This window comes from Triticum urartu, chromosome 4A (genome assembly GCF_056163025.1).
Source record: "Triticum urartu cultivar PI428250 chromosome 4A, HENAU_Tu73, whole genome shotgun sequence".
Lineage (NCBI taxonomy): Eukaryota > Viridiplantae > Streptophyta > Magnoliopsida > Poales > Poaceae > Triticum > Triticum urartu.
This window is the reverse complement of record NC_141876.1, coordinates 491,679,862-491,691,507: the sequence shown is the minus strand read 5'-3', so window position 1 is coordinate 491,691,507 and position 11,646 is coordinate 491,679,862.

Sequence of the window (11,646 nt, the reverse complement as noted above, 5' to 3'; positions counted from 1 at the left end):
TTCGAGATTTTAAATTGCATTGATTTTTATGCGTGGACAATTTGTTGGATTTTATATTGATATACATTCATTTTTAAAATCAGTTTGAATGTGACTCGAAATTTCGGGATTAAAAACAGTTTGGACCGCACCGAAATATGTAAAATTTCGTATAATTTTTTACCGTGGCCACAATATGGGCTGTAATGCTAACAAAAAGAATATGGGCTCCAAAAAAACCTTAAGAATTAGCAAATGGGTTGTAAATTATTAGAAATAATGGCAGATGGGTTGTATGATGTTTTCCACAGATTTGAGGGTTTCCTAAAAAAAGGTTGACGCACAAGCAGTGACTGTTGGATGTCCATCCAACGGCCGTCGTGCTTCTTCAATCTCTACTCTTCCTGCTCCAGCCGCTCAAACAAGCGCCGGCGGGACTACCTGCTCCCTCCTCCCTGTGGCCGGCTGTGCTACCGCGCAGGCCTCACCGCTCCACCGTACTCCCATCGCTGGCCTAGCGATCCCTCTACTCACCCACACCTGCTGTTATTCTCCGGCGACGGCAAACGAACAAGTAAACCCTCATACAGTCATACTTCCCTCCGCGTGGGAAACAACTGTCGAGTGTTCCCTGCCTCCGTGTCGTTCCCTTCCTAGGACTCACCATCGTCCACCGCCCTGGTGCTCTCGGCGCGGCCTAGTCAACGTGGTCAACGACCAACATGCATCTGAAGTGGACTGTACGTGGAGAGGCTGACAGCTGGGTCCACGGCTGCACGCAAGGAAATGCCTCCTTATTACGCGCAAAATAATGATTCCTCCACCTGACATCTGGGACCCACTGAAAGGGCCTCTATATTTCGCGAAAAAAATGTTACCACCACTGACATCTTGGACCCACCAGCTATATCTTTGCACGCAAGGAAGTGCCTCCTTATTACGCACAAAAAAATGAATACTCCCCCTGCTAGCTGGGACCCAGTATAGTGGCAGGCTGACTTGTGGGCCTACTAAGTTGACAAAGCCACTAAGTTGACGGGGACGGAGGGCTTTGTCAACTTATTCAATATGCACGTTCTAGCTCCACTGACCGTACGATGTCCATCCAACGGCCGTAGTGCTTTTTCAACCTCTGGTCTTCTTGCTCCAGCCGCCCAAACCAGCGCCGGTCGTGCCTCGTGCTCCTGTCTCCCGTGCCCGGCTGCGATGCGGTGGAGGCCTCACCGCCCCCTACTACTCCCACTGCTGGCCAGGCCATCCCTCTACTCACCCACACCCCCTGTTATTCTACGGTGACGACAGCCTCACACCGCAGCGAACCAGTGAACCCTCATAGACCTCTACGCGTGGGCATCCACTGCCATGTCTTCCCTAGCTCCGCGTCGTCCCCTTCCTAGGCCTCGCTGTCGTCCACCACCCTAGTGCTCTCGGCGCGGCATGGTCAACGTGGTCAAGGAACAGCTTCCATCGGACGTGGACTGTATGTGGAGAGGCTGACAGCTGGGTCCACGGCCACAGCAAGGAAGTGCCTCCTTATTACGTGCAAAATAATTATTCCTCCACCTGACAGTGGGGACCCACCGGACGGGCCACCGTATTTCGCGAAAAAAATGTTTCCCCCTAACTGCTGGGACCCACCAGCTACATCTTCGCACGCAAGGAAGTGCGTCTGGGCAAAAAAATATGATTCGCCCCCCTGACTACTGGGACCCACCAGCTACATCTTCGCAGGCAAGGGAGTGCTTGACAGTCGGGACCCACCTGGTCGAAGCGTACATAGCGTTGTCATTCTGGTCGCGAACGTGTACGTACATACTAGTCGATGTAGAGGCGTGCACGTGTCATAGTAGAGGCGCACACGTAGCATGTACATGTACGTACAACGGCCAGTGTGCAAGAAAGAAAATACGACCACGTACGTACATACGGGCAGGGTCTCGAACGCCTACTCGCGCATACGTACGGCTAGGGCTCGTGTACATGGCTGGGTCGGAGTGGAGAAACAGCGTCATCGTCGTATTCATGGGGAGCCAACCGGCTGGGTCGGAACGGAATGCGTCGTCGTGTTCATCGGGAGGGCTTGGACGAAACAACCAATGGAAACGAGGCCTGGCGTACTACAGAACGGAGGAAACGGCCTTGTGTTCGACCGGCCACATTCGAAACGGGATCCTGTTCATCAGGAGGGGTCTGTCGTACCGCAAAACGGAGGAAATCGACCTCCTACGGTCGAAACGGGGGTCCTGTTGATCGGGAGGGGTGTGGCGTACCGCAAAACGGAGGAAACGGACTTGTGTTGGAGCGCTATGGTCGAAAGGGGGGTCCTGTTCATCTCCACCGTCGACCCCCTCCAGCCTCCACGGGCTACTGCTCATCCACCGTCGACCTCCTCCAGCCTCCACCTACGACTGTTCATCCATGGGCTCCTGTTCATCCAGCCTCCACCACGCGCTACTCCACCGGCTACTATTCAACCAGCCCTCTCCATGGTCTCCTATTCAACCACCCCTCCACGGGCTACTGTTCATCCTGCCCTCCATCGTCTACTGTTCATCCTGCCCTCCACGGGGTGGTCCTGTTCATCCTGCCCTCCACGGGGTGGTCCTGTTCATCCTGCCCTCCACGGGGTCCTGTTCATGCAGCCCCAACCGGCTCGATCGATCGGGGTCATGTTCATCCACCCCCACTAGGAACTGTTCATCCAACCCCCCCCCCCCCAGCAACGCTCACTTTTCATCTAGAGGCAGCATCGATCGGCTTCAGTTAGCAGCAGTAGCGAAGGAATCGCTCGATCGGGTTCAGTTAACAGCCATCGATTGATCGCTCAGGTTCAGTAACGCGTAGCCTACAGTGCAATCACTCGGGTTCAGTTAGAGCCCAACGCCTCGCACCCACGCGCGTGCGTGTACGAGAGAAACATGCATCGCTCGGCCCCGACCACCCACCGTAACCGGGAACACCCCGATATTTTGCTCGCCCTCGCTTCTACCATGGTTTTTTCCGTCATGGACGGCCCAAAGAATGTCATGCAGCTGCGTTCCGGCCCGCCCAGGACGAAAAGCCCATTTTCTGTCATGATTTTTTGTCATAGAAGTAGGACCCCACCACATCTATGATGATACCGGGTTTTGTCACAATTATCATCATAGAAGTGTCATAGGTATGACAGAAAAAAATTTCATTTGGACCAAAATGTCATGGATGTGTCTTTTTTTTGTAGTGCCCTCCGGCAGCCTGCCGGAACAGGGAGAGAGATTAAAGATCGTTCCGAATCAATAACACAAGAGAGAGAGAGAGAGATCAATCACATAGCTACTGGTACATACCCTCAGCCCCGAGGGTGAACTACTCCCTGCTCATCATGGAGAGCGCCGGGATGATGAAGATGGCCACTGGGGAGGGATTCCCCCCTCCGGCAGGGTGCCGGAACGGGTCTAGATTGGTTTTCGGTGGCTACGGAGGCTTGCGGCGGCGGAACTCCCGATCTAGGTTATGTTCTGGAAGTTTGGGTATATATAAGAGGTTTTGGCGTCGGGAACAAGTCAGGGGGGTCTCCAAGGTGGCCACGAGGTAGGGGGCGCGCTCCCCACCCTTATGGGTGCCTCGGGACTCTTCTGGCCCATCTCCGGTACTCCATGGGCTTCTTCTGGTCCAAAAATTATTCCATGAATTTTCAGGTCAATTGGACTCCGTTTGGTTTTCCTTTTCTGCGATACTCAAAAACAAGGAAAAAACAGAAACCGGCACTGGGCTCTAGGTTAATAGGTTAGTCCCAAAAATCATATAAAATAGCATATAAATGCATATAAAACATCCAATATTGATAACATAATAGCATGGAACAATAAAAAATTATAGATACATTGGAGACGTATCAAGTATATATAGGCGGAAGAAGTACGTCGGTGGAGCTATGTGGGGCCCATGAGGGTGGGGGCACGCCTACCTCCTGGGCGCGCCCTCCTGCCTCGTAGCCGCCTCATGGAGTTCCATACCTCAACTCCAAGTCTTCTGGTTTGCTTTCGGTCCAAGAAAGATCATCGCGAAGGTTTCATTCCGTTTGGATTCCGTTTGGTATTCCTTTTCTGCAAAACTCTAAAATAGGCAAAAAAAACAGAAACTGGCACTGGGCCTCCGGTTAATAGGTTAGTCCCAAAAATAATATAAAAGAGCATATTAAAGCCCATTAAACATCCAAAACAGATAATATAATAGCATGGAACAATCAAAAATTATAGATACATTGGAGACGTATCGGTGATATGCATTGTTGTATGAGATGATCATGTTTTGTAAGTTATCGGCAACCGGTAGGAGCCTTATGGTTGTCTCTTTATTGTATGAAATGCAAACGCCATGTAATTGCTTTACTTTATCACTATGCGTTAGCGATAGTTGTAGAAGAAATAGTTGAGACGACCACGATGCAATGATGGAGATCAAAGTGTTGAGCCGGTGACGATGGAGATCATGACGATGCTTTGGAGATGGAGATCAAAAGCACAATATGATGATGGCCATATCATGTCACATATTTTGATTGCATGTGATGTTTATATTTTATGCATCTTATTTTTCTTAATACGGTGGTAGCATTATGTGAGGATCCCTTTGCTAAATTTCAAGGTAGAAGTGTTCTCCCTGAGTATGCAGTGTTGCTACAGTTCTTCGTGTTGAGACACCAAGTGATGATCGGGTGTGATAGACTCTACGTTCACATACAACAGGTACAAGACAGTTTTGCACATGAAAACATTATGAATGTTTGAGAAGCTCGGTATGGTGACTACTTGATAGTTTAGTGCGCCATGCTTTACGGCTTAGAACCGGGACTTCAAAAACGTTTTGAACGCCATGGAGCATATGAGATGTTCCAAGAGTTGAAATCAGTATTTCAGACTCATGCCCATGTCGGGAGGTATGAGACCTCTGACAAGTACTTTTCCTACAAGATGGAGGAGAATAGCTCAGCCAGTGAGCATGTACTCAGAATGTCTGGGTACTACAATCGCTTGAAACAAGTGGGAGTTAATCTTCCAGATAAGATAGTGATTGACAGAGTTCTCTAGTCACTATCACCAAGCTACTAGAACTTCATGATGAACTATAATATGCAAGGGATGACGAAAACAATTCCAAGCTCTTTGCGATGCTAAAATCAACGAAGGTAGAAATCAAGAAAGAGCACCAAGTGTTGATGGTTAACAAAACCACTAGTTTCAAGAAAAAGGGCAAGGGACAGAAAGGGAACTTTAAGAAGAATAACAAACAAGTTGTCGCTCCCATGAAGAAGCCCAAAGCTAGACCCAAGCCTGAATCTGAGTGCTTCTAGTATAAAGGAAATGGTCACTGGAAGTGGAACTGCCCCAAATACTTGGCGGATAAGAAGGATGGCAAAGTGAACAAAGGTATATTTGATATACATGTTATTGATGTGTACTTTACTAGTGTTCATAGTAGCCCCTGGGTATTTGATACCGGTTCAGTTGCTAAGATTAGTAACTCGAAACAGGAGTTACAAAATGAACAGAGACTAGTTGAGGACGAGGTGACGATGTGTGTTGGAAGTGATTCCAAGGTTTATAAGATTACCATCGCATACTCCCTCTACCTTCGGGATTAGTGTTGAACCTAAATAAATGTTATTTGATGTTTGCGTTGAGCATGAATATGATTGTATCATGTTTATTGCAATACGGTTATTAATTTAAGTCAGAGAATAATTGTTGTTCTGTTTACATGAATAAAACCTTCTATGGTCATACACCCAATGTAAATGGTTTATTGAATCACGATCGTAGTAATACATATATTCATAATATTGATGCCAAAAGATGTAAAGTTGATAATGATAGTGCAACATACTTGTAGCACTGCCGTTTCGGTCATATTAGTGTAAAGCGCATGAAGAAACTCCATGCAGATGGATCATTTGATACTTGAGAACCATGCCTCATAGGCAAGATGACTAAAACTCCGTTCTCCGGAACAAGGGAGCAAGCTGATGACTTATTGGATATAATACATATCGATGTATGCAGTCCGATGAGTATTGAAGAATGTGGCGGGTATCGTTATTTTCTGACCTTCATAGATGATTTGAGTAGCTATGGGTATGTCTACTTAATGAAACACAAGTTTGAAACATTTGAAAAGTTCAAAGTATTTAAGAGTGAAGTGGAGAATCATCATAACAGGAAAATAAAGTTTCTACGATCTGATCGCGGAGGCGAATATTTGAGTTACGAGTTTGGCCTTCATTTAAAACAATGTGAAATAGTTTCACAACTCACGCCACCTAGAACACCACAATGTAATGGTGTGTCCAAACGTCATAACCGTACTTTATTGGATATGGTGCGTTCTATGATGTCTCTTACCGATTTACCACTATCGTTTTGGGGTTATGCATTAGAGACAGTTGCATTCACGTTAAATACGGCACCGTCTAAATCCGTTGAGACAACACCATATGAACTATGGTTTGGCAAGAAACCTAAGTTCTCGTTTCTTAAAGTTTGGGGATGCGACGCTTAGTGAAAAGGCTTCAGCCTGATAAGCTCGAACCTAAATCAGAGAAATGCGTCTTCGTAGGATACCCTAAGGAAACAATTGGGTACACCTTCTACCACAGATCCGAAGGCAAGATCTTTGTTGCTAAGAATGGGTCCTTTCTAGAGAAGGAGTTTCTCTCAAAAGAAGTGAGTGGGAGGAAAGTAGAACTTGATGAGGTAGTTGTACCTTCTCTTAATTTGGAAAGTAGCACATTCGAGAAATCCGTTCCCGTGATGCCTACACCAATTAGAGAGGAAGCTAATGATGATGATGATGATCACGAAACTTCAGATCAAGTTACTACTGAACCTCGTAGGTCAACCAGAGCACGATCTGCATCAGAGTGGTACGGTAATCATGTTCTAGGATTCATGTTATTAGACCAAGGCGAACCTACGAACTATGAAGAAGCTATGATGGGCCTAGATTCCTACAAATGGCTTGATGCCATGAAATCTGAGATAGGATCCATGTATGAGAACAAAGTGTGGACTTTGGTGGACTTGCCCAATGATCGGCAAGCCATAGAGAATAAATGGATCTTCAAGAAGAAGACTAACGCTAATAGTAATGTTACTGTCTACAAAAGTCGACTTGTCGCGAAAGGTTTTCGACAAGTTTAAGGAGTTGACTATGATGAGACTTTCTCACCCATAGCGATGCTTAAGTCTGTCTGAATCATGTTAGCAATTGCCGCATTTTATAATTATGAAATCTGGCAAATGGACATTAAAACTGCATTCCTTAATGGATTTCTTAAAGAAGTGTTGTATATGATGCAACCAGAAGGTTTTGTCGATCCTAAAGGTGCTAACATAGTGTGCAAGCTCCAGCGATCCATCTATGGACTGGTGCAAGCATCTTGGAGTTGGAATATACGCTTTGATGAGGTGATCAAAGCATATGGTTTTATACAGACTTATGGTGAAGCTTGTATTTACAACAAAGTGGGTGGGAGCTTTGTAGCATTTCTGATACTATATGTGGATGACATATTGTTGGTCGTAAATGATATAGAATTTCTGGATAGCATAAAAGGATACTTGAATAAGAAATTTTCAATGAAAGACCTCGGTGAAGCTGCTTATATATTGGGCATCAAGATCTATAGGGATAGATTGAGACGCTTAATAGGACTTTCACAAAGTATATACCTTGGAATTTTTTTGAAGTTCAAAATAGACTAGTCAAAGAAAGGGTTCTTGTCTGTGTTGCAAGGTGTGAAGTTGAGTAAGACTCAAAACCCGACCACGACAGAAGATAGAGAGAGAATGAAAGTCATTCCCTATGCCTCAGCCATAGGTTCTATAAAGTATGTCATGTTGTGTACCAGACCTATTGTGTACCTTGCCATGAGTTTGGCAAGGGGGTACAATAGTGATCCAGGAGTAGATCACTGGACAACAATCAAAATTATCCTTAGGTACCTAAAAAGGACGAAGGAAATGTTTCTCGGTTATGGAGGTGACAAAGAGTTCTTCGTAAAGGGTTACGTCGATGCAAGCTTTGACACTAGTCCGGATGACTCTGAGTCTCAATCTGGATACATACTGAAAGTGGGAGCAATTAGCTAGAGTAGCTCTGTGCAAAGCATTGTAGACATAGAAATTTCCAAAATACATATGGACTTGAATGTGCCAGACCCGTTGACTAAACCTCTCTCACAAGCAAAACATGATCACACATTAGTACTCTTTGGGCATTAATCACATGGCGATGTGAACTAGATTATTGACTCTAGTAAACCCTTTGGGTGTTAATCACATGGTGATGTGAACTATTGGTGTTAATCACATGGCAATGTGAACTGGATTATTGACTCTAGTGCAAGTGGGAGACTGAAGAAAATATGCCCTAGAGGCAATAATAAAGTTGTTATTTTATATTTCCTTATTCATGATAAAGGTTTATTATTCATGCTAGAATTGTATTGATCGGAAACCTTAATACATGTGTGAATACATAAACAAACATTGTGTCCCTAGTGAGCCTCTACTAGACTAGCTTGTTGATTGAAGATGGTTAAGGTTTCCTAACCATTGACATGAGTTGTCATTTGATAATGGGATCACATCATTAGGAGAATGATGTGATGGACAAGACCCATCCATTAGCTTAGCATAATGATCGTTCAGTTTTATTGATATTGCTTTCTTCATGTGAAATACACATTTCTTCAACTATGAGATTATGCAACTCCCGGATACCGGAGGAATGCCTTATGTCCTATCAAGCATCACAACATAACTGGGTGATTATAAATATGGTCTATAGGTATCTCCAAAGGTGTTTGTTGAGTTGGCATAGACCGAGATTAGGATTTGTCGCTCTGAGTATCGGAGAGGTATCTCGAGGCCCTCTCGGTAATACACATCATAAGCAAACGACTAAGGAGTTGGTCACGAGGTGATGTATTACGGGACGAGTAAAGAGACTTGCCGTTAACGAGTTTGAACCAGGTATGAAGCTACCGACGATCGAATCTCGAGCAAGTAACATACCGACAGACAAAGGGAATTACGTATGTTGTCATAACGGTTAGACCGATAAAGATCTTCATACAATATGTAGGAGCCAATATGGGCATCCAGGTTCCACTATTGGTTATTGACCGGAGAGGTGTCTCGGTCATGTCTACATAGTTCTCGAACCCGTAGGGTCCGCACGCTTAACATTCGTTGACGATATAGTATTATATGAGTTATGTGATTTGGTGACCGAATGTTGTTCGAAGTCCCGGATGAGATCACGGACATGACGAGGAGTCTCAAAATGTTCGAGAGATAAAGATTGATATATAGGACGATGGTATTCGGACACCAGAAATGTTTCAAAGGGTACCGGGTACTTATGGGATCACTGGAAAGGAGTTTCGGGCACCCCCGGCAAAGATATGGGCCTTAAGGGCCAAGAGAGGGAACACACCAACCCACAAGGGGCTGGTGCACCCCTATACAGGCCGGCCCTATGAGGAGGAGAAGGAAAGAGAGGAGGGAAAGGAAAGTGTGGAGTAGGACTCCCCTTTCCTTCCCTCCCCCCTCTTTCCTTCCCCCTTCTTCTTACAAGGAAAAGTGGGGCGCAGGGCAAGGCAGCAGCCCTAGGGCTGCCGCCAGGTCTCTTGGGGCACCCTAGGGGCTGCCTCCTCCCCTCCCACCTATATATACATGGGTAGGGGGCGCCACACAAGGACACACAACATTGTTTTAGCCGTGTGAGGCGCCTCCGTCCATCGTTTACTCCCTCGGTCATATTTTCGTAGTGCTTAGGCAAAGCCCTAGGGAGATCACTTCACCGTCACCGTCACCACGCCGACGTGTTGCCGGAACTCATCTACTACCTCCTGCCTTGCTGGATCAAGAAGGCGGAGGACGTCACCGAGCTGAATGTGTGCAGAACGCGGAGGTGCAGTGCGTTCAGTACTAGATCGGTTGGAGCGCGAAGAAAGTTCGACTACATCAACCGCGTTGTGAAACGCTTCCGCTTACGGTCTACGAGCGTACGTAGGCACACTCTTTCCCTCATTGCTATGCATCTCCGTGGATAGATCTTTGCGTGTGCGTAGAATTTTTTGTTTTCCATGCAACGTTTCCTAACAGCTCGATCTCGGGGCACACTCCGGCGTTGAATCGCAATCAAGAGAGCGGCCATTTTCTTCTTTGGAAGGACTACTTTGACACAGACAACCCGATGTTTAAGCATCACCAATTCCAACAGTGTTTCCGTATGGCTAGGCATATTTTCAACCGTATTTGAGAGGGGATGGTCGGATCCCATAACTATTTTGAGTGCAAGGAGGATGCTCTTTGAAAAATTGGCTTCTCATCTTATCAGAAATGCACTGCAGCTATCTGGATGCTTGCATACGGAGTGCTCGATTATCTCATTGATGAGTACGTCCGTATGAGCGAGTCTACATGCATAGAGTCCACGTACAGGTTTTGCAAGGCTGCGATTGCAGTGTTTGGCCCTGAGTACTTGAGAGAGCCGACTGCTGAAGATACAGTCGGCTTGTTGGCGATCAATACCAGCAGGGGCTTCCAGGGATACTTAGCAGCATAAACTGCATGCACTGGGAGTGGAAGAACTGCCCTTCTGCTTGGCAAGGGCAGTATAGGGGACATGTCAGGGCTTGCACTATCATACTTGAGGTTGTGGCCTCACAAGATCTCCGGATCTGGCACTCTTTCTTTGGCATGGCCGGATCGCACAATGATATCAACGTGCTTCAACGCTCACCGGTGTTTGCAAGGCTTGCCGAAGGCAACAGCCCGCCGGTCAATGTTAACATCAACGATCACAACTACAACAAAGGTTACTACCTAGGTGACGTAAATATCCTCAGTGAACCATTATTGTGAAGACAATCCCCAACCCTGTCGGAGAGAAGAGGAAAAGATTTTCCCAAGAGGAAGAGCATGTTAGGAAGGATGTTAGAGCGTGCATTTAGTGTTCTGCAATCTCGATGGGGCGTCATTTGGTATTCTGCTAGAACTTGGAACACCAAGAAGTTGTGGGGGTGATGACTGCTTGTGTTATCATGCACAATATGATCGTAGATGATTAGCGCCCGGAACGTATTTACGATCAAGGGTTTCAGTTTTAGGGTGACAATGTTGTGCCTGAGCATGGAGGACGAGCGACAACGTTTGCGCAATTCACCAATTTCATCATCAAATGCGTGATTGGGAAACTCACGTTCAGCTGCAAGATGATTTGGTTGAGCATATGTGCGCTCATGTTGGGAACCAATAGATGTATCTTTTTTCACAATGTATTTGAGGCAATTTTTTATATTTTTTTAACACAGTACAGACGCAAGCGCTCATACATACGTGCATATACTCACCCTTATAAACGCACACATGCACACCCTACCCCTACGAGCACCTCCGAGAGTATCATCTTGAGATTTACGAAGTCACGGTAGGCGCCTCGTCGTCGACGGAAACGTCTCCTCTCACTGAAAGCGCATTGCCGGAAATCCTGAAATAAATTCAGGAATAATGCGAGCACCAGGACTTGAACCCTGGTGGGCTGTGGATACCACTATCCCTTTAACCATTTAACCATAGATTGGTTCACAATTTAATTTTTATTTGGCTTGTAAACTAT